At 36.2% G+C, this 20987-nt stretch overlaps 1 pseudogene; it reads left to right on the forward strand.

Annotated features, from left to right (window-relative positions):
- The window catches only part of LOC118009033, a 144742-nt pseudogene extending 142204 nt beyond the window's left edge, over positions 1 to 2538 (forward strand).
- The last annotated feature ends 18449 nt before the right edge of the window (positions 2539 to 20987 follow it).

The following is a 20987-nucleotide window of genomic DNA, read 5'->3' on the forward strand; positions in this document are numbered from 1 at the left end:
AAGTAAGACAAAAACATACACACTCGCCCTGGTAACAACACTGTCTTTTGTGAGAAATGTTTTCTGGCAGACTAGGAAGAATCCTTGAAAACGAACATACTTTCCAACATACTGCAGAATTATTAGACTATGGTTAGATTGTTCTTTTGCTGGAGTAGGATAATGTATTAAAGAAGTAGGCCTCTCAAGGCAGAGCAGTAAGGAGAAAACACAGTAGTGAAGAAAGATCAATACATATTGACACTCTCCTGTGAAGATGGTATATAAAAGGAAGACGGAAAAACAAACTTAGGCTCTAACCACCATCAATCTTTTCATTATTGTACACTCAGATCTGGCCAAGACAGCAAAGCAAAGAGATGCATTCGTTTGTTCTTACTTCTGATGCTATGAGGGTAGTTTGCTTTCAAGCTATTTTGTAGGGTTGAGTGCTAATTTATTCCCTATGTAAAGAACCTAATTTACATCGTGATTATTTGTTATGCTCTAAAGATAGATAATTGTTCTCACCGTTTCCCTCCTGTAACTCAGCTTTTTAACACCTTTTCTAGAGTCTGCATAGATGATTTTGTCATTTACAAAATACTCTTTCAGGAAGCTGTCTATCCAATTTGCGAGTCAACGTGCATGAAACATGTTACTATAAGAATCTATAGAATCGTTTTGTCTGTATTTGACTGCCATAAATTTTGTCAACAGTTATTGATACTGAATGTAGACCATCCTAGACAAACGGTAGGTGCCCCCTTCTGGTCCAGAGGATTGCAAATGATAGACATACATACCTGCACCTATAGACCCTATTGAAAAAGTTAATCATAACAGTACAAAATTACTTTCCAGAATTAATTTCAATTCTCTGAAATTCTGAATTACCTATTAAACCCTCTTCCTCTGCAAATTAGTAATTAAGGAAAAGAAGAATGTATATACAATGTATCATACTTTCTATTTTTAACATTCATTGAAAAATATGGCCAAACTCATTAATTCAAATGAAAGGAAAATTGTTCCATGCCATTGTTTATTTTCAGAAGAACTCAATATCTTCATTTAAATTCAAAAGACAATAATGTAAAACAAAGTTTCATTCTTTATATTCATATTTGTTAATATAATTTATTGCCTAATCACCCACTTAGGATTGTCTATATATTTTTTGTTTTCTTGTTCCTTACAGGAAGCCATTTTTCAAGGAATATAATTCTCCATAGTATTGGCTTTGATAGAATGTGTAACCTGTGTTCCTATCACTTCTATTAAATTACTATATTACATATCACTTATGATATTTTCATTAAATATAATATCCCCATGTAGGTAGACATCTGTAAACAGTTTTTAGAGAGTTAACTGGTTTTTGAGGGGAAATAAATTGACAAACAAGAGATAGAATGTAGGGCATTGAATGTGGACTAATAACAGAACCCACCCAAAAAAAGAAGCAAGAAGAAATAGTTAAACAAAATCTGAAGAATAAATGAACAGAAGTCAAGAGAAGCAGGGTAAGGATGACTAGAGGTAAGAAGGAAGAAAAACTACAAAAAGATACAAGATGGAAGGTTAAGCAACATGGCAAGGGGCCAAAGTGGAAGGAAGCAGAAGGCAGAAACCCCGAGAGCCAGAGTCAGAGTCACATGTGGTGGGGTGTGGTGGCTCTGACCTGTGCAGGGGTGGGGGTCCCAGTGCTGGAACCAGGATGAAGATCAGTCACTTTGATGGGCACTTGGATGCCCTAAGATCATCCAGGAGAGTGAAGTCAAGATCCTGTGCACTCAGACAGGAGAGATCGTGGTAGAAGAGTACAATGTGCAGAGGGTGGAGTCACCAGTCATAGTATGTGGTGACATCCCTGGACAATTCTCTAACTTTAAGGATCTGTTCAGTGTGGGTGGTAAGTCCCTGAGACAAATGGCCTTTTCATAGGAGACTTATGGATCACAGTTTTTGGGCATTGAAACATTCTTCCTCCTGCTGGTACTTAATGTTAAATATGCTGACCACATCACCAAGATCCTGGGGAACCCCTAGAGCCACCAGATCCCCTACGCATATGGCTTCTATGATGAGTGCCTACACAAATATGGATTGGTGAATATGTGGTGCTACTGACCTGAGATCTTTGACTAACTTTAGCCTGTCAGTCTTTTGCATGCACAGGTGCTCTCTCCTCCATCCAGACCCTAGACCAGATTCAGACAATTGACTAAAAGCAAGGGGTGCCTCGTGACAGGGCCATGTGTGATCTGCTCTCATCTGACCCTAAAGACAGCCCATAGGACTGGCTACCTCTTTGGCAGTAACATGCAGCCAACAACATTGGCATGATCTGTTATGCCCACTAACTGGTGAGGAAAAGTTACAGGCGGTACTTCAGTGAAACTGTGCTCACTGTGCTTTTTCTATCATTTTGGGAATGTGGCAGCCATCTGGGAGCTGGATGAGCATCTCTAGAAAGATTTCATCATCTTCTGGGCTGCCTCATGAGAGATATGGGGCATCCCTTCCAAGAAGCTTGTAGCCAACTGCTTCCAGTGATCCTTTGGTCCCTCCAGCTCCTCTGGCCCTCAGACCACTGTGACTTTGTCTTCTTCTCCAGATAGAGGCTGGGCATTGGGGCTTAGGGACTGTCCCTGGCTCAACTCGCCTCCTCAAAGAGGACACTTCAAGAATAAGAACTTTTTCTGGAGAGGCTTGGAGCCTTAGCTCCATGTTCCTCTCCCTTCTCCCTACTTGAACCATTAAGTTTCCAGTATTTTTGTTTCTTTTTTTTTCCTATTTTATTGTTTGCTTTCAGATAAAAATTTTGAGGAGAAAAAGGCATTGGTTGATTAATTTTTTAAATGAGTAGATTTAAAGGAAAATATTAAAGAAATAATAGTTCAGGAGTTATTTAAATATGGAAAATCATGAAAATAGACTCTAATCACTACAATTAGAATACACTATTCTATTCCATACCTTTTTCTGATCAGGATCCCTACTTTAAGGTTCCTTAGCTTGTAAATTACCCATTAACTATGTTATATCTCAATCTATCAGATAAATTTAATATTTATGTTGCACTTGGGGATACATATTTCAATCATCAACTTCATGATAAACCCTGGTGGGAAGTGTGCTGGTTACTAGAGATGAAATAAAAGGATGTCTATAATGCTTACATTTACTTAGATTTTAGCCTAGAATCAGATCCAGTGCCCACGTCCAACAAACTTTATCTCTTCAACCACAAATTTGGCAGCTGTATTATGACATTCATCACATTCTCATCTTTACAGTTCATGGAAATGTGTGCACAATAAAAGAATAAATAATCTTGTTACTTTTAATACATGTTTGAATGTATAGTTTTGCAGATGACTCTGCTTATGTGGTACAGTATTGGTCAATTAAGAAGTATTTCAGAGTTCCATGAGCAACAAGTTGGTCTCCAACTTCCCATTTTTAAAAACACAAGTGTAACATCTAGATTGTTCTTAAGGTAACTTTGTTGCCAAAATCCAATATTCATATCTACCTACATCCTTTCTCAAATTGTGGCTTTCTCCAGGTTAGGAGGCTTTGTGATTACAATGATACCATTTAGCTCAAGTGCAATTCTAGGGAGAGTCAATGAAATTCTGCTCTGGAGCATGCACTGTGACATAATGAGATTCAATTTCTGGCTTAATTTAGCTTTGAGGCAGGGGGCTGAAATTTTCACTGCTTTAGTATGATGTTCACTAGTTTGCAGAACTCTGAGATCTATGCTAGAAAATAATTGCAAAAAAAAAAATAGGAGATATAACCATATCTTTACCAAAAAGAGAGTTGAACCAGGCTGGTAGGGTGACATGCATAAATATGTTATAAGGATAGTCTGTACAGGGACGCCTGGGTGGCTCAGTCGGTTAAGCGTCTGCCTTCAGCTCAGGTCATGATCCCAGGGTCCTGGGATCGAGTCCCGCATCGGGCTCCCTGTCCCGTGGGGAGCCTGCTTCTCCCTCTGCCTCTGCCTCTCTCTCTCTCTCATGAATAAATAAATAAAATCTTTAAAAAAAAGAATAGTCTGTACATAGAGGATCCTAAGTTTTGGCTCTGGATTCAAGAGAAAAACTCTAGTCTACCTAAATATCAAGACGATTCAGAGAAAGGAAAGTCAACATAAACAAAAGCAAAGAACAAGAGCTCTGGAATAAGACAACCCTACCCTCACATCTTAACTGGAATTTTTATTTCTTCTAGGAGCCTTAATTATTTTTCTCTTTTTACAAAAAGCTTTTGACAGAGATGAGCTGTATTTCTTCGTACCCAGATTGCTGTGTGGCATTTTCCTACTCTCCTATTAGGGCCAGAACAGCTCTGTAAGGCTCTGGGTTTTCTGTAGGGGACTCAGTTTTGAGCTTCTGCCTCCACACACTGTAAGAGCTGTTTCCTATGTCCTTTTGAATATTAAAACTCCAGTGCCCAAGACCTAGAGTAAGTCCCAAAGGAACTAAAATAGAAATATACTTACATTTTTGGCTTAGATTTTTTTAAGTTGGTTTTTTTCTTTTGAGTTAACCTATTGTAACTAAAATGTTTTTGACTAAAATCTTCTATCCATGGTTTTTTATGTGTTTGTGGAGGAAAGCTGAGCATCTGGTTAACTTAATTTTCCATCCTGCTGGCATCTTCTGTAAGACATATTTTGAGGCCTCTGCATTCCTGGTTGTACTTCTCTGCTTTTAAAATATTACTGCTGTCTGTGTTGTGGTAGATCTAAAATAGGCAGTTTTGTGATGAATGGGCATAAAAAATTGGCATCTGTCTGGTTTGAATGAACCCACTGCTAGGAAAAGAAACTGAGGCAGTATTTGAATTCAAATATTATTAACAAACCACTCAATAATATACTACATAATAAACTGTATTTTACTGAACAGTAAGCCTGAGAAACATATTACAGAATATTAATAAGGAAATATGTGTTCCTTAAACTACATATTGTCTGGTACAATGAATGATAATTCACAGGATGAACCTTGGAAATGAAGAGTAGTTTTAAAAATCTTCATAAATAAACCAATTTGGGGGAAAAATATTTTATGATGGGAATATGGGAACATGAATTAGGAAATGCAAAATAAAAATATATATTTCTAATGAATTTGAAATTAATTTTGTTACTATATCATATAACCTATTAAAATTAAAAATATTTTCTCCTGGAAAAATGATCTTATAAAGATATCAAGTTGTCCTTCTCTAAATAGGGTATTAACTTCATAGAATTTTTCTCTAATTTTATCTCCTTGATTTTTTTTTTATAAAGATTTTATTTATTTATTTGACAGAGCACACAAGTAGGCAGAGCGGCAGGCAGAGGGAGAGGGAGAAGCAGGCTCTCGCTGAGTAGGGAGCCCAATGCAGGGCTCGATCCCAGGACCCTGGGATCATGACCTGAGCCAAAGACAGACGCTTAACCGACTGAGCCACCCAGGAGCCCCTACCTCCTTGATTTTTGTCTGGATTGATTCACTTTTTTTTTTTTTTTTTTAGATTTTATTTATTTATTTGACAGAGAAAGAGAGAAAGAGTTCACAAGCAGGGAGAGAGGCAGAGGAAGAGGGAGAAGCAGACTTCCTGCTGAGCAGGGAGCCCGAAGTGGGGCTTGATCCCAGGACCCTGAGATCATGACCTGAGCTGAAGGCAGCCGCTTAACCGACTGAGCCACCCAGGCGCCCCTGAATTGATTCACTCTTATCTGTGTTTAATCCCTGTCAATAACATCTGGGAGAAAATGAAAAAACAATCTCTTCTGTTTCACGAACAGTCATGAGTTTGATTTATTAACAAATTGATGAATCATTTTGGTCAACTGGCTACTTCTGCTGGATCAATATGTTGTATTAATTACCTATAAGACTCAGCTCTGATTTTGGTAGTAACAACACAACCTAGTGAAATCTTTACATCCTATTTTTTACTTTTACTCAAACTTCACAAATTTAGAAACTGTTCTTTTCATAGCAATTGGGATTGAAATGATCTGAATGTCTAAATAGTATCACAGCTCTAGGGAAGTGTTTTTTCACATTGTCTACAAAACTTATGACACCATTTAATGTATAAGTATGAAATTATTTTTTAAATTTAGAACTTGTAGAAGATTGCTGAAACTCTCAAATCTATACTTTCTCTCTGGTCCAGGTTATTTGTATGTACTGATCAAGTAATTGAAAATATTTCCAGATAACCACAACATTTGACATCATAAAGACTTGACTTCAGAGTGTTACACATAATTAAAAATATGATACAATAATTGTGACTTGCAAAATTATTACCAATGGAGGATTTTAAGTTCAACTTGCAAGATATATATTCTCACATCAAAACCTCAACATTTCTGTACACTAACAATGAGACAGAAGAAAGAGAAATTCAAGAGTCGATCCCATTTACAATTGCACCAAAAACCATAAGGTACCTAGGAATAAATCTAACCAAAGAGGCAAAGGATCTGTACTCAGAAAACTATAAAATACAAAAAAAATTGAGGAAGACACAAAGAAATGGAAAAACGTTCCATGTTCATGGATTGGAAGAACAAATATTGTTAAAATGTCTATGCTACCCAGAGCAATCTACACATGCAGTGCAATCCCTATCAAAATACCATCAACTTTTTTCACAGAGCTGGAACAAATGATCCTAAAATGTTTATGGAACCAGAAAATAGCCAAAGGAATGTTGAAAAAGAAAACCAAAGCTTGTGGCATCACAATTCCAGATTTCAAGCTCTATTACAAAGCTGTAATCATCAAGACAGTATGGTACTGGCACAAAAACAGACACATAGATCAATGGAACAGAATAGAGAACCCAGGGCGCCTGGGTGGCTCAGTTGGTTAAGCGACTGCCTTCGGCTCAGGTCATGATCCTGGAGTCCTGGGATTGAGTCCCGCATCAGGCTCCCTGCTCGGCAGGGAGTCTGCTTCTCCCTCTGACTCTCCTCCCTCTCATGCTCTCTGTCTCTCATTCTCTCTGTCTCAAATAAATAAATAAAAAATCTAAAAAAAAAAAAAAAAAAAAAAGAATAGAGAACCCAGAAATGGACCCTCAACTCTATGGTGAACTAATCTTTGACAAAGCAGGAAAGAATATTCAATGGAAAAAAGAGTCTCTTCAACAGATGGTGTTGGGAAAACTGGACAGCCACATGCAGAAGAATGAAACTGGACCATTTCCTTATACCATACACAAAATAGACTCAAAATGGATGAAAGACCTAAATGTGAGACAGGAATCCATCAAAATCCTGGAGGAGAACACAGGCAGCAACCTCTGTGACCTCAGCCACAGCAACTTCTTGCTAAACACATCTCCAAAGGCAAGGGAAACAAAGGCAAAAATGAACTATTGGGACTTCATCAAGATATAAAGCTTCTGCACAGCAAAGGAAACCATCGACAAAACCAAAAGACAGCCGACAGAATAGAAGAGGGTATTTGCAAATGTCTTTTCAGATAAAGGGCTAGTATCCAGTCTATGAAGAACTTATGAAACACAACACCCAAAGAACAAATAATCCAGAAAAAAAATGGGCAGAAGACATGAGCAGACATTTCTCCAAAGAAGACATCCAAATGGCCAACAGACACAAGAAGATATGTTCAACATCACTTGGCATCAGGGAAATCCAAATCAAAACCTCAATGAGATACCACCTCACACCAGTCAGAATGGCTAAAATTAACAAGTCAGGAAGTGACAGATGTCATGCTGGAAACCAGTATGGAGGTCCCTCAAAAAGTTGAAAATAGAGCTACCCTATGACCCAGCAATTGTACTACTGGGTATTTACCCAAAGGATACAAACATAGTGATCCAAAGGGCACCTGCACCCCAATGTTTATAGCTGCAATGTCCACAATAGCCAAACTATGGAAAGAGCCCAGATGTCCATCGACAGATGAATGGATAAAGAAGATGTCACACACACACACACACACACACACACACACACACACACACTGGAATACTACTCAGCCATCAAAAAATGAAATCTTGCCATTTCCAACAACATGAATGGAACTAGAGGGTATTATGCTAAGTGAAATAAGTCAACCAGAGAAAGATAATTATCATATGATCTCACTCATATGTGGAATTTAAGAAACAAAACAGAAGACTGTAAGGGAAGGGAGGAGAAAATAAAACAAGACAAAATCAGAGAGGGAGACAAACCATAAGAGACTCTTAATTATAGGAAACAAACCAAGGGTTGCTGGAGGGGAGGGGAGTGGGGGGATGGGGTAACTGGGTGATGGACATTAAGGAGGGCACATGATGTAGTGAGCACTGGATATTATATGTAACACTGATGAATCACTGAACTCTAACTCTGAAACTAATAATATACTATATGTTAATTAATTTGAATTTAAATTTAAAAAGAATACAAATAAAACATAATTTAAGAAACAGCCTTAAATAGCTGCATAGGATTTTTGGAAAATTTTTTTGCACTTAACTTTTGTTATTTAATGAAATTTTCATTCAGTAAAATATCTCAATAATATTACACACACACACATAAATCCTCAACATAATAAAGGCCATATATAAAACACCCACAGCTAACATCATACTGAATAGTGAAAAACTGAGAGCTTTCTCTCTAAGGTCAGAAACAAGGCAAGGATGTCCATTCACCACTTTCACTCAATATAGTACCAGAAGTCCTAGCCACAGCAATCAGACAAGAAAAAGAAAGAAGTCAAAACATTCACTATTTGCAGATAACATAATACTATACATAGAAAATCCTAAAGACTCCACCAAAAACTAGATGTAATTAATGATTCAGTAAAGTGGTAGGATACAAAATTAATATCCAGAAATTGGTAGCATTTTTATGCACTAATAATGAAGTAGCAAGAAGAGAAATTTAAAAAATGGCACCATTTACAATTGCACCAAAAAGAATAAAATACCCAGGAATAAACTTAATGAAAGAGTTGAAAGACCTGTACTTCAAAAACTATAAAACACTGATGAAAGAAACTGAATATTACACAAGTGGAAAGATATTCCATGCTTATGGATTGGAAGAATTAATATTGTTAAAATGTTCATATTACCCAAAGTAATCTACAGATTCAATGCAGTCCTTATGAAAATACCAACAGCACTTTCACAAAACTAGAACAAATAATACTAAAATTTATATGGAATCACAGAAGACCCCAAATAGCCAAAGCAGTCCTGACAAAGAAGAACTAAGCTGGAGGTATCACAATATCAGATTTCAACATATATTATAAAGCTGTAGTAATCCAAACAGTATGGTACTGGCGCAAAAATACACACATAGATCAGGAAAACAGAATAGAGACTCCAGAAATAGACCTACATTTATATGGTCAGTTACTTTATGACAAAGAAGGTAAGAATATACAATGGGGAAAAGACAGTCTTTTTAATAAATGGTGCCAGGAAAACTGGACCACTTCCTAACTCCAGGAATAAGCTCAAAATGGATTAAAGACCTAAATGTGAGATCTGAAACCATATAAAGCCTAGAAGAGAACACAGGCATATTGGATGTAGCAACATTTTTCTAAATATACCTCCTAAGGCCAGGGAAACAAAAGCAAAATTAAACTGTTGGGACTACATCAAAATAAAAAACCTTTGCACAGCAAAGGTAAACCATCAACAAAATAAAAAACCTACTGAATGGAAGAAAATATGTGCAAGTGATATATCTGATATGGGACTAATATCCAAATTATATAAAGAACTTATGCAACTCAATACCAAAAGAATAAACAATCTGATTTTAAAAAGGGCAGAGGACCTGAACAGACATTTTTTCCAAAGAAGACATCCAAATGGCCAACAGACACATGAAAAGATGCTCAACATCACTCATCATCAGGAAATGCAAATCAAAACCACAATGAGATATCACCTCACACCTGTTAAAATGGCTAAAATCAAAATGACAAGAAATAGCAAGGACGTGAAGAAAAAGAAACCCTCATGCTCTGTTGATGGTAATTTAATTGGTACAGCCACTATGGGAAATAGTATGGAGGTTCCTCAAAAAGTTAAAAATAGAAATACTGTATGATCTAATAACTCTATTATTGGGTATTTACCCAAAGAAAATGAAAATGCTAATTTGAAAAGATATATGCACTTCTATGTTTATTGAAGCATTATTTATAATAGCCAAGATATAGAAGCATCCTAAGTGCCCATCAATAGACAAATGGATAAAGGAAAATGTGGTACATATATACAATGGAATATTGCACAGTCATAAAAAAGGATGAGATTGTGCCATTTTTGAGACAACATGGATGGACCCAGAGGGTATTATGCTAAGTGGAATAAGTCAGACTGAGAAAGACAAATACCGCATGATTCCACTTATAAGTGGAATCTAAAAAACAAACCCAAATGAATAAATAAATAAGAAGCAGAATTGGACCTATAAATACAGAGAACAAACTTATGGTTGCCAGAGGGGAGAGGCATGGGGGGTTGGGCAAAATGGGTGAAGAAGAGATGAGAGATACAGGCTTCCAGTTATGGAATGAGTAAGTCACAGAAATAAAAGGCCACAGCATAAGGAATACAGCCAGTGATATTATAATAGCAATATAACAGGACAGATGACAGCTACACTTGTGAACATAGCATAACACGTAAACTTGTCAAATCACTAAGTTGTACACCTAAAGCTAATCTAACATTGTGCGTCCATTATACTCAAATTGAAAAAAAATAAATTTTGATATATGTTATGAAAGAAAGAAAGGAAGAAAAGAAGGAAGGAAGGAAGGAAAGAAAAGAAAAGAAAAAAGAAAAGAGAAAGAAAGAAAAGAAAAGAAAAGGAAAGAAAGAAAAGAAAAAAGAAAGAAAAAAGGGAGGGAGGGAGAAGGAGGGGGAAAGAAAGGGAGGAAGGGAAAGAAAGGCTTCTTGCCAAAAACTAACTAGATACATAAACTTTGTCTTTTAGTAAACATAACAAATAAACATAAACAAACCTTGTGTTGGCAAGGCGTAGTGTCTTGGTTATGGTTATGTCTTCCAACTAATGGCAATTGGTTCTGCTAATGTAACCACATTTCCTTGCTTTATTTGTGATCAGTGGTGTGTATTTGTGAGGCAGGGTTGTTGTCCTAGTTAGTAGCCATAGAAGTGTGTTTGCTTCTTGAGATACTAGAGGGTTTTTAAGGCCGTTTTAACCTGCTATATGACACTCATAAACACAACATTCACAAATGAATTAATGAACTCATGAATCCCCATACCTTATTAACTGTGGAAGACAGAGGTAAAACTTGCTCCATTTTCCATATTTGCAGGTACCAAATGCAGGAGTAGAAATGTAATGGAAACATATACAGAAAATTATATTCTCAGCTTTGTCATCAATAGTTACCTCATTCCAAAAAAAAAAAAAAAAAAAATAGTTACCTCATTCCATTTTATTTGAATCCGTGCTTGTTTAAAATGGAAATCTTATTTAGAAGATGAAATAGGATCTTTTAAATATTGAGATTTCATCTCCCTTATTCCTGTTTTTGCTTGGGGAGCAAATGAGGTCATGGATGGGTTTGGTGTGTGGTAGGTATGTTACTGACTTGTTCTCCCAAGGCAAGAGGTCAGGTCCAAACACAAATCAAATTCAAGAACCAAGAAATTCAGCCCTGAAGCTATGCTTCTAAGTCAAGGATAACTCAGAGATAACAAATTCAAATGGGAAATAGTGGGAGAAAGAGCTAATATTAGAGAATAGACCAGGAATAGATTATGGACAATCCAAAACCTGGTAAGGGATTGAGCTTAAATTTTAATTTAGAATCCAGAGGTATTGGGGGAAAAGGTAGCTTGTGGAAGAGTGGAGACATATATTGGGCCAAAAAGTATCAGTGGGGAGAAGACATTGACTTTAAAATGCTAAGTATTCGATAAATAAAAAGATACTAGACCTCAAACCAAAACGCCCAGGGCTCTGCCTTTTTTTTTTAGTTAGGACCATAGATAATTTTCATAAGCTATTTGTACCTCCGTAATTATAATTCTAAAACCAAAATAATAAGCTGACTTCTTTAACATTGTGAGGATAAACTGGGGTAGTATAATTAGTCCATATCAGTGCTCAACAAATTATTTTTAGTTATTTTTGTCATATTTTTATTTCTCAAATTGGGTTTTTACATACAACAATAAAGGTAGTAAGCACATATATTACCTTCATCAATTATTGAAGCAAATTTTTTCTGTTTGACCCCAATAATATTGACTCACCCAAAATGGTATCCTTTAGTTGAGGGCAGTGGTTCTCAACCTTGATGACCAGTAGAATTATTATGTGAGCTTTTAAAAAGTATCCATGCCTAGGTGCTAATCCAGAATAATGAATTTAGATCTAGATGAGGTCCAGGAATCAGCATTTTTTTAAAAGTTCCTCTAGTGCAATAAATGTTGATAACTACATTTAGGGATACTAACATATTAAACAAGGTGACAGTCTACTTGTGTTAGCTGGGCTGGTCTACCATAGTTTTCTTTACAATGCCTTATTCTGAGAAATCATCTGCTGAAGGATAAGAATCAGGAAAAGCAAACTCTAATCCCTTTAAATTCACTTTGGAAAATGTTATGCCAATCTGATGTTGTCAAACCTCATGAGGCATCCAAAACTGGCAAATTCTTCTGATATTAAATTGAAACTGCATTTCTTTCTCTTTCTTAGAAAAGAAGCTTAGAAAGTACTCATGTAGCATACAGTCTACCACAAAATTCTAAAAAAATTTCAGCCAGGCTATGCAAAGAAAAATTCTTAATCTACACACATTTTCTATAGACATATGATATTTTTAGAGTACATTTTTGGCAAACACAAATACAGCATCAATATACAGCCACCTTCTACTTTCCATCCCATATACATACAGCATTCAAATAGATCCAGTCTCTCTTCACTTTTCAATATAAGCAAGAACTCTGCGGGAAGGACACGGCTGCCTGTAAATTATAAGCATATCATGCATATGGCCATTGCTTAATCACCAGAAGACTGTCTCTGGTCTTTGAACACTGGCTGAGGCTAAACAATGGGCAAGGGACTAACAATTCCCCAGGCAATTGGGAGTAAGCTGACCCTTCTGCATAATAATCGCAGAAAGAAAGTTGTATGTAACTCTTAAAATAGCCAAGCTTACAAAAGCTGACTGAGATGGCCACTCATGGCAGTCTAGTAACAAGTTTTGGGTGAGAGATCAAGGCATGAAAAATATTCTCTCTGCATAAATCTAATTCTCTAGGTCAATGTTACTCGAAGTTGTCTGTAGACAGATGGTGGTCCAAAAATTGTTGCCGATCGAAGTACAGAAATTGAAGGTAAGTATTTAGAAACCTCACAGCAATTTGACAAAGGAATTTTATACCTATTGAATCTAATAACAAAAAAAAAATGGGCTTGTAATTTATAGGTCTTAGAAGAATTCATCTTTTTCTTTAAATTTCTTTTTATGGAATGTCAGTGATTGGCAAATTGGAAAATGAAAAAATAAAATGGGCTCTTTGCCCTATATAGTTCTAGAAACACTGGTCTAATTTACTTTATAGGAACTTTTGTAAAAGCTAGTGTTTAAATTACAATGTTATAATGAAATGAAAGATCAAAATTACGTAGTTATAATTCCATCATTCTGCTCTTGAACTTTAAAGTCAAAAGGTAATTTATCCTGATTATTGTCTTTATAAAATTTAAATGTTAATGCCTACACCACAGGATAAATATAAAGGTTAAATTAAATAACATAAAGTGGATCATTCCTCAGCAGGAGATATATGGCCATTCTGACCTGGCCCCTGACTATCTTCCCATCTTCATCCCCTGCCCCTACTCCATATGCATATAAAACTCAAACTATAGTCACCTACAAACAGATTTCAGTTTACTCTGTGTCTTCTTTAGAAATACTTTAAATAACAACGTGAAAATGCTCCAAATCACCAAACTTAAGAGGGAAATACAATTATATGATTCAAGTGACCAGAAAGTAAAAATATACCAATTGCTCAAAAGAAGAAAGATTTTACCTGACAGTTAAACCAGAAAGAAATTTCTCCCATTATAATCTATAGAGAGAATACCACAGTGTAATTATTAAACATTTTATAATGTGCCAAATGTGGAGATTTAAATAAATGGTTACAAATTCCTTAACACTCTTGCCATGGAAAGATGGGGTATATGAACATTTTATTTCAGTTGGGACAGCATCAACCAATAAAAGAGAAAGTGACATTCTGTGACATTTGGGGCTCATTCAGTAAAAACCACACAGCTTCCATTTGGTTCTTTGGAATGCTGATTTTGGGGACGTTTCCTCTTAGGACCCTCCGTTTTTGAACCCAGCTTCTATGCTGGTGCTACACATCTGAATGAAGGAGCCTCCAGATGATTCCAATTCCCAGCCCGTTAAATAAGCCCTGCCTTCCAATATTCCCAATTGACTACTGGGATATCATGAAGCTGAGTCAAGCCTTCCTTGCTATTCTTCAAATTCCTGCCCTATATAATTCATAAGCATAATAAAATGGCTGTTGCTTTATGCCTTCAAGTTTTGGGTGAATTGTTGTGTTGCCATAGATAACTCGAGCAGTAAATGATATTTTCACAACATCCTTGTGGTCAGAGATGGTGATCATTTTCCCCCTTATTAAATCTTTCAGTAGATTTTGTTGCCTAAATATGAAACAAAGCACATCAACACTGATGAAGCTCATAAATGGAGAGGTGCTACTTCTTGAGGAAAAAACTCTTTTTGTTTAAAGATTTTATTTACTTGTTTGAGAGAGAAAGACAGATAGTGACAGAGATAGCGAGAGAGAACACAAGCAGGAAGAAGAGGTTCTGAGAACAGGCTCCCACTGAGCAGGGAGCCCGACGTGGGGCTTGATCCCAGGAGGCTGGGATCATGACCCGAGCCAAAGGCAGATGCTTAACCAGCTGAGACACCCAGGTGCCTCAAGGAAAAGACGCTTTTTAATGACTCTATGCCATTTCAGATACTATCCTTCTACCTGGACTATCCACGGTCCCACCTCCACCTCTATTTTCAGGCATTTGCCCTTTCAAATTCATCTTAAGATGTTTCTTTTTCTGTGTTGCTCCTTGAAAATTTCACCCTATCCCAAACTATTGGGAAGAGGAAAGAAAGCTTCCAAATTTATTCTATGAGACCAACATTATCCTTATACCAAAACCAAATAAACATACTACAAAAACAAACAAACAAACTACAGGCCAGTATCTCTGATGAACATAGATATAAAAATCCTCAACAAAATATTAGCAAACTGAATCCAACAACTCATTAAAAAAATATTCACCATGATCAAGTGGGATTTATATTTCAGGAATGCAAGGGTGGTTCAATATTCACAAATCAATAAAAGTGTTACATCATATTCACAAAAGGAAAGATAAAAACCATATGATCATCTCAATAGATGCAGAAAAAGCATCTGATAAAGTACAACATCCATTTATGATAAAGACTCTCAAAAGGTAGGTTTATAGGGAACATACCTCAACATAATAAAGGCCATATATGAAAAACCTAGAGCTGACATCATATTCAGTGGCAAAAACCTAAGAGCGTTTCCTCAAAGATTAGGAAAAAAACAAGATGTCCATTTTCATCACTTCTATTCAACATAGTATGGGAAGTCCTAGCCACAATAATCAGACAAGAAAAAGAAATAAAATGCATCCAAATTGGTAACAAAGAAATAAAACTTTCACTATTTGCAGATGGCATAATATTAAATGTAGAAAACCCTAACGATTCCACCAAAAAACTACTAACACTAATAAATGAATTCCATAAAGTCACAAGATATAAAATTAATATACAGAAATCTGTTGCATTTATTTACACTAATAATGAAGTAGCAGAAAGAGAAATTAAGAAAACAATCCCATTTACAATTGCACCAACAAGAATAAAATACACACGAATAAACTTTAACCAAGGAGGTAAAACACCTGTGCTCCAAAAACTATAAAATTCTGATTGAAGAAATAGAATATGACACGAACAAATGCAAATATATTCTATGCTCATGGACTGGAAGAATCAGTATTATTAAAAACCAGTATTACTGGTGGCGCCTGGGTGGCTCAGTCGTTGAACGTCTGCCTTCGGCTCAGGTCATGATCCCAGGGTCCTGGGATCAAGCCCCACATCGGGCTCCCTGCTCAGCCAGGAGCCTGCTTCTCCCTCTCCCACTCCCCCTGCTTGTGTTCCCTCTCTCGCTGTGTCTCCCTCTGTCAAATAAATAAATAAAATCTTAAAAAAAACCAAAAAAACAAAACCCAGTATTATTAAAATGTCCAAACTACCCAAAGCAATCTACAGATTTAATGCAATCACTATCCAAACACCAACAGTTTTTCAAAGAATTAGAACAAAGAATACCATAATTGTATGGAACCATAAAAGATCCTGAATAGCCAAAGCAATCTTGAGAAGAACAAACCTGGATGTATCACAGTACGAGATTTCAAGATGTACTACAAAGCTGTAGCATGGTACTGACACAAAAACAGACACATAGACCAATGGAACAGAACAGATAGCCCAGAAAAAAACCCATGGATATAGAGTCAATTAACTTATGACAAAGGAGGCATGACTATACAATGGGAAAAAATAATCTCTTCAACAAATGGTGCTACAAAAACTGGACAGCTGCATGCAAAATAAATAAATAAATAAAACTGGACCACTTTCTCACACCACACACAAAAATAAACTCAAAATGGATTAAAGACCTAAATATAAGACCTGAAACTATGAAACTCCTAGGAGAAAACATAGGCAGTAATTTCTTTAACATGAGCCACAGCAACATTTTTCTAGATATGTCCCCTCAAGCAAGGGAAACAAAAGCAAAATTAAACTATTAGGACTACACCAAAATAAAAAGCTTTTGCACCATGAAATAAACCATCAAAAAAACAAGATAACCTACTGAATGCAAGAAGATATTTATAAATTATATAGCCAATAAGGAATTAGGATAAAAAATATATAAATTTATACAACTCAACACCCCCCCCAAAAAAAATCTGACTTAAAAACGGGCAGAGGACCAGAGCACCTGCGTGGCTCAGTCAGTTAAGCATCTGCCTTTAGCTCAGGTCATGTTCACAGGGTCCTGGGATCAAGCCCCATGTTGGGCTCCCTGCTCAGGAGGGAATCTGCTTCTCCCTCTTCTTCTGCCCCTTTCCCGCCACTCATGCTCTAAGTAAATAAAATCTTATTTAAAAAATGGCAGAGGACCTGAATAGACATTTTTTCCAAAGAAGACATACAAATGACCAAGAGACACATGAAAAGATGCTCATCACTCATCAAGAGGGAAATGCAAATCACAACTGCAGTGAGATATCACCTCACACCTGTTAGAACGGCTAAAATAAAAAAGACAAGACATAACAAGTGTTGGCCAAAGATGTGCAGAGCACTCGATATTATAGCACTTGTAATATTATAGTAGAGTTTATACATCTGCCCTCCCCTTCCCCAACTAGTCTGAGGACTCCTTGAGAATGAGGATAACCCCCCCCTTTTTTTTGCCTTACCTGTTCTATCAAGGTACCTGTTATATAATAGGTACATAAAAAATGCATGTTGAATTAATTGATTGTGAAATATGTTAGGTGAACACCCTTCCCTGTTTTCTGATTGTGGGTTATAAATGAGCTACCAATGTTGTACACTTACTAAGAACCTTAGTAAAAGACCGGTAAACCCAGATTTACCATACACAATGCTCATTCAGTTAACCACTCTTTGTCACAATGACTCTCGAAAAACTGCCCCACTTTCTAAACAACTCTTTCTTCATTAGATATAATGATCTTTCTTTCCTAAAGCACAGAAAGCAAATAAGCATAAGATATGATATTTTGACATTGCCTTTTTTGAGGAAAACATGCTATTTTATGTGACTCAACAGTTATTAGTCATCAAACATCAGAACAAATTTGAACTGTGCACCATGTTTGGATAAACTAAAGATATTTTATTTTGCCTAAGTATGCCTAGTCAGAAGGATGAAGAGATAACATTTTTATGACTTTTCATTCTCTATATCCTGAATAGACTATTTCATCTTTCCAAGTGCTCTCATCTTTAGCTATTATTTTGACTAAAGATATATTTCTAGGCTATAACTTTAAGTGTACTTTGAGTACAAAATAACCATGATCCTTCAGATTGTTGAAAATATTACTAAAGAAAATTGTTCAGAAGGAAGAATATACCCTACAAAGAACAACCGCCTTCAATACTCCTCTACCAACCAGCATCCACCAAGTCTTTTCTCCTTTGCTGAGTAAAATAAAGCTTCATGTCATTATATTATATGCACATTTTTATTTATTTTCAATTTGATGTTAATTGCTTATACAATGTTATAACAATTGAACAATATTCTTATTGTTCAATTAAAATAGGTTCCTATCTGTACACATTTTTTGTGCATCTTGGGCTGCAATGAAATTCATCATAATTTTTCCGTTAAAATTAATGAAAACACTCTCTCTTAAAAAAGAGCAGGGCTTCACTTAGTAGCAGGGTTTTTAGGAACAAATTAAGGTTGTTAAACAAGGGACAGATCCATTATGGAAACTTGGCTAACAAACTCTGAGGTTACCCTTACTAATTAATATGTTGAGCAGAAAAGGGTAGAAGCAGGCAGACTCATTAGAAGATTTATTTAAATATCCAGAAGAGAAATGATGGCAACTTGGATGAAGGAGGTAGCAGTGGAAATGATGAGTAGTGGTCAGATTCTGGAGATATTTTAAAGATAGCACCATCAAATTTTGCTGCTGGACTAGGTAAGGAATGTGTGAGGAAAAAAGAAGAGTCAAAAATAACTTCAAATTCAGAGATATATAAAGTTTACCTCATGCCACATAAAAGGTAGACTTGAGTTAAAACTAGGATCAAGGAGTTTTTTGATGTCCATTCTAGAGTTCTGTTCATTCCCTCCTGCTACTTCAAAGGAGATCATCTTGTATTTGAGGTCTCAATAGCCACTTTGTGACAAGAGAGCTGGAAGCCTTTTTAGTTACTATGAAAAAAAAGGTCTTTATCAGGAATTTTTCCTTGGAGAACTTAAAATACCTATTCTGGAACATTAAGGATCTGCAACTGCTTTGAGGATTTGCTCCAAAGCATTCTTAACCAGTCATTACTGAGGTCAGAGGAAGAAAGAACATTATTTGTGATGTTCTTGCAGATTTTCTAGTTGACTCAAAATAATTCCATATGGAAAGATCATTCAACTGGGAAGCAAACTAGTTTTTAATTCTCAGCAGCACCACCAATTGGCTGTCATAAACTCTCTGAGATCCAGATTCCTCATATCTCTAAAGTTAGGAGATTGGATGGGTAGGATTTTCCAACTTGGTTGATATTAATCTTGTAGAGCACTCACCACCCTCTCTGAGAGCTACCTTCTACACAGTTTCTGGGCTTATAGATATCTTGTCTTCCTGGTAATCTGAAGGTTCGGAAGACATCAAAGGTAATTCCTGTTGCTCATAAACCTGGAGAAATCTTTATAATCAGTGGTTTCAAGGTTCTTGTCATGCTCAAACTCTGATTTGATATTGCTAAATCACTTTTATGTCTTAAAACCCTTTTTTGAGGTAGATGAGGTACTGATGATAATTTTTATAAAAGAACTTTGAAATATTATGTGTCAGACAGTAGAATAGTACTTTAAATATATAACTATATCCTCACAATAAGTAGGTTTTCTTATCTGCTGTTCCGTAGATAAGGTCACTAGGACTTAGAGAAGCCAATCCACTTGTCCAAGACCACACAATGGTGGAATTGGAGTTCAAACCCAAGCCTGTTTGGCTCCAAAACCTCTTCTATTACAACAAACTGTTAACAGATTAACAAGAGCTATTATAATTATCATTATAAAAGATTACCAAAAGAGAAAAGGAGAAGAATTCACACTTATATAATTTTATTATTCACAAAGTACCTTCATACTATGGGTAGGTGATAGGACATGTGGACCTTGAGTTAACTCCTAGGAGACAAGCATTTATGTCTATCCTGTTCATTCCTTCAAGGCTCTGCCAAATGTTCTTACAGCCACACTCACTCTCGGCCATGGAAGTTGGGCAGTGGCCACTTCCTAAAGGTCATATGCCTGAAGTGTGACATTTTCCAGTATGAGGCAATTAATTGGGGTGGGAACAGGTTAATTTCACTATAACTTGTAAGACTAAAAGAAAAATTACATTATATAGAATATATTTTTTAATGTAGACAAAGTTTCCTATTTGTTATTTTGGTCAAGAATTGATAATTATCTACTTATTAACAGAAGGTAAGGAATCCATCAAAATCCTAGAGGAGAACATAGGCAGTAACCTCTTCGACATCGGCCACAGCAACTTCTTTCAAGATACATCTCTAAAGCAAAAGCGAAAATGAACTTTTGGGATTTCATCAAGATAAAAAGCTTCTGCACAGCAAAGAAATAGTCAACAAAAGAAAGAGGCAACCCACAGAATGGGAGAAGATATTTGCAAATGACACTAAAGATAAAGGGCTGATATCCCAGATCTATAAAGAGCTTCTCAAACAACACCCAAAAACCAAATAATCAAGTCAAAAAATGGGCAGAAGACATGAACAGACACTTCTCAAAAGAAGACATCCAAGCGGCTAAAAGACACATGAGAAAATGTTCATCATCATTAGCCACCAGGGAAATTCTAATCAAAACCACACTGAGATACCACCTTACACCAGTTAGAATGGCAAAAATGGACAAGGCAAGAAACAACAAATGTTGGAGAGGTTGTAGAGAAAGGGGAACCCTCTTACACTGTTGGTGGGAAAGCAAGTTGGTATAGCCACTTTGGAAAACAGCGTGGAGGT

This window comes from Mirounga leonina, unplaced genomic scaffold (genome assembly GCF_011800145.1).
Source record: "Mirounga leonina isolate KUSES-001 unplaced genomic scaffold, KU_Mleo_1.0 Mir_126, whole genome shotgun sequence".
Taxonomy (NCBI): Eukaryota; Metazoa; Chordata; class Mammalia; order Carnivora; family Phocidae; genus Mirounga; species Mirounga leonina.